Source organism: Chamaea fasciata, unplaced genomic scaffold (genome assembly GCF_029207755.1).
Source record: "Chamaea fasciata isolate MVZ Bird 193981 ecotype frontalis unplaced genomic scaffold, bChaFas1.0.hap1 SCAF_3, whole genome shotgun sequence".
In the NCBI taxonomy this organism is placed as follows: domain Eukaryota; kingdom Metazoa; phylum Chordata; class Aves; order Passeriformes; family Sylviidae; genus Chamaea; species Chamaea fasciata.
In genome coordinates this window covers 60,405,246-60,409,254 of record NW_027094088.1, presented here as the reverse complement: position 1 = coordinate 60,409,254, position 4,009 = coordinate 60,405,246, and positions in this window count along the sequence as shown.

Genomic DNA, 4,009 nt, shown 5'->3' with positions numbered 1-4,009 from the left:
CCTAAATACCAAGTAAAAAAGTAAAATCTTTTGTTACGTCTTTATTTTTTTCAGCAGTTGTACGTTGTCAATCCTTTTGGTAGATTAGCCTTGATAGTGTAGCTGTGATTAATGTAGTTTGTTGTCTTTGTTTCATTTATTTGTGCCTGTTTCAAATGGCAGCTAAAGAAATATCTCCAGGGTCCTCAACATACTGCCCAGAGTAGCATGCAGCAAGATTTAGTAGTCTGCAAGCGTCAATTTACAATTCAAATTGTTTTTCCTTTTACCTATGGCATCTATGTAGATCAGTCATTCATGAAGCATCTACAGGTGGCTGCAAGAGTATTTTCCCAGAAATTATGCATGTTTCTAATACAAATAAATAGTTCTGCCAAAAGGAAAAAAAAAATGCTTCATAAAAACTAGAGTTGATGGACTGACTGCTAAGAAAATGCATGTAAACAAGTTTGCTTTTCATGATGTGAGAATTTTCTGCTGTGTTTTAGTGTCTACAGAGGTCAGTAGAACTTTAAAAATATTCTTAATAGTGCTTAAGTAGCATAAAAAAGAAAAGTAGCTTGTTTGTAACTCTTGTTTAATTGTTACCAGCAACATTTAGGGGAAAGACCTAGAGGTATGATGATACACTTACTTTATGCATGTGAATGATATGATTATTCACACTGTAAAATCCTAAAAATAATATTTACAAAAGTATCTTCTTCCTTCTTGGCATGGCCCATGGAATTTGTGAAGATAGGTAAACAGAGAGAGAGTAGGGTTACATTGTTATACCCATTTTCTTTAGTTATTTGCTATACCTGCCCTACATTCCCCTTCTCTCTTTCTTTCTAAAGAGCACTGGGTTTTAACAGCTAAGCTTTTCTACACTAACAACTGAATAACTGGTACAACACTGCTGTTCACACTGAAAAAAGTGTTCACTTATAAAAGGTAGGCATGGGGACCTTGTAGCATGTGAGGGCAGTGACAGTCCTTGCATGCCCTAGCATGTACTTCCCATTAGAAGAAATTTCATGATTCTCAAAACAATTTTAGAAGTTCATAATTCTGAACAAGAATTCTAAACCAATGACTTTTCTGCCATATTGTATGTACTTATAAACTGCAGTCTCATTAGCAGCTCTCAGGACTTGACCATTTCCAAAATGAATCATGCAGGCCTTGTCTCCTTTTTCTTACGTGCTCAGGATTAAATAAACATGGAGACAACCTTCACTGTTCTGTCTTTTACAATCAGACACTGAAATTTCTGTTGTTCTCATCAGAAAACTAATATTCTGAAGCTCTCCACAGTTTAATCACCTGTCTTAAAAAAAAAAAAAAATTCAGAGACACTACCAGTCTGGAATTATGTTCCTATTCCTCCCTTGTTCAAGCCTCATCACTGACTCTATGTGCTAAGTCCATGGGTTTATTGCTCAATGCTCTAGAGTATTCTTTTGTACATTGTGAAATCTGCTGATTTCTGACCTGAACTGAACAAAAAGTGTCTCTTGCTTGTTGAAATATCCACTTATTGGTAATTCTGAAGACTGAAGTGAATGTTGCTAGCCATCTCTCAAACATATCGTGGTTTTCTGGAGTGACCAGGAAGGGGCTTGAAAATACAAAAGTGGTTTTTACAGCAAATTTTGACCTTGGTTTAGTTCTCCTTTAATGGAAGCCATTCCATTAGCAAGCTTCAGGAGGATTTCTGAGATGAATGTTCTGTCATAGGTGTAGGTACTGCTCAGACTAAGTAAACCTGGCAACAGTATCTATAAAGTGAAAAAAAGAATGTTAGAAGTAATATGGTTAATTTTCCTAATATATAGAGAATAGTCTGAGATACACAAATGCATCCTGGAAAATGATAAATATTATTACGTATTTTCAGTCTGTTCTGAAGCAGTACTTCTGTAGATGTTTACATTTCTGGAAACAACCATTTTGTTGTCATTGGCTTTATCTAATGTGACATTTATATAATGTCATAGAACAGATAATTAGCATTTTAAAAGATATTTTTATCAATTAAATGCAGATAAGAACTGTTTTAACATCCCAAGGAATTGAATTCCATCAAATGTTGATTGCTACAAAGAAGTATTACATAGGAAAATGCATTGTTTATCTGGAGTTCGTAGGATCTTTATTTTATACTCAAAAGAATTATTGAGACAGCAATGAGTGCTCTTTGTTTTATTTTTATTCTTTATTTTATTTAGGATTCTTGGTTTTTTGTTTTTCTTTGTAGATTAGTTAGGATTTCATGCGGCTATCTAAATTAGGGGAAGTACAAGAAAGTTTAGAAACAGAGAGATACCTCTAGGTACAGAACCATTTCTTTTGACCGCACAGGCTTAGAGAGGAATTATCCAGTTTTATCCAAGGCCCTCTTACAGCACTGGAAGAAATCCCATTTTCAGACCTCTTATCTGCCAGATGCATCACATCCAGAAGTCAGAAAAACTAAATAATTGTTAAAATTGTTTTCTCACGGTTACACAGAACTTCAAATGTAATATAGAATCTCTTTAAAAAAAATAGCTTAGGTTTAAATTCACCGCTACCCTACTGACTACCAAAACAAAGGCAAGTAAGTCTAAAAGTTTCCAGAACTAGCTGAATTTTAATAAAATATTTATATTAGACATCCCAAATTTGGTATACTGTTTGGATTACTTGCTTCAAAGAAATATCATTATTCATTTCTGACATACAGCATGGCACAGGACAACCCCACTCACCATTGTACAATATTTATTATTATCTATGTTTAGTGCTGCTTAGAGGTCCTGGGAGCCTCCTTTGAATTAAGTGTCTTAAAATCAGCTAGTAGGAGACAGCTTTTTTATGAAAGGTACCCAGTTTAACAAGTGAATATAGACATGGCAGTCTGAGAGTCTAGCCTTCTTTGTCTGCTGGCCATGGGTTTTTCATCCTGTATTTCATATTCCGCAGCTTTGATTTTTCCAGCCAGTAGGGCAAACTGTGCTCTTAGTTACATCACTGTACATTTACTAGTTCTTTCACTGACATAAATAATGAACAAAGGAAGATATATCAAACCCAGTTTTATTATTGCATTAAAAGCTGCTGTCTGGAAGACTGCAGTAAATTTCATATTTACTGTGCTACTTCCAAGCCTTCAGAAATAAGCAGAAAAGGCAACATATGAGAACTGGACTCAGTTGGTTGAAGGGTTCTTTACTTTTCCCATGCAGTAATTCTGTTAGACATTCTTTCTACAGATGTTCTTTATCCACACAAGTCAGTATTTTAAGTTTAATTAAATGTTATGTCTAGTTTTAGGAAAAACTTCCTGTGATATGGTAGGCCCGTAAGTGTGGTTATCATTGTCCTTGGCCTATTCACCTATTTCTATTTCAGTATCTAAACTGAGATTCAAATTTTCTTGGAAAGCAGCAAACTGTCACTGTGAATCACAGGCTTGACAGGGCTGAATTTCAGGAACAGGAGGAGCACATGCATAGGCTTGGAAAAGACATCTTTTTTGGTCAGTAGAATTTCATAGTGCAGTTGCTTATGCCCAAGGAAATAAGGTTTTCAGAGCTGCCACTTGTGCTGGCCATGGCTGTATGAAAAATTTGTTTGACCATAGAACCCTTAGTTATACCCATCAAGTAGAGTATTTCAGAGCCCTAATAAAAAGTAGACCAACAAAACAGTTTATCAGCCCCCTATGCTTTTATCCTACATAGCAGTGCATATATTTGATTTTGAGTCTTTATAAGCTCACTTTTGCAGTGGGACATGGGTTTGGTTCAAGTATTGGGGATGTAAGAATGCTGTTGCTGCTTAGCATACCCTTTCACATGGGAGAAGAGTTCTTTCCACAAAAAAATGAAACTTAAAGTCACCACTGTTAGTCCTGAGGGCAACTGAGGCAAACACAGCACTTCCAGGTACGTGAGGTGTTTTACCTAGAATAATAAACAAATGCTCAGAGGGTATACAGTGCTATCACTTCCCATAAAGGAATCGGTTTGCAACTAAAGGG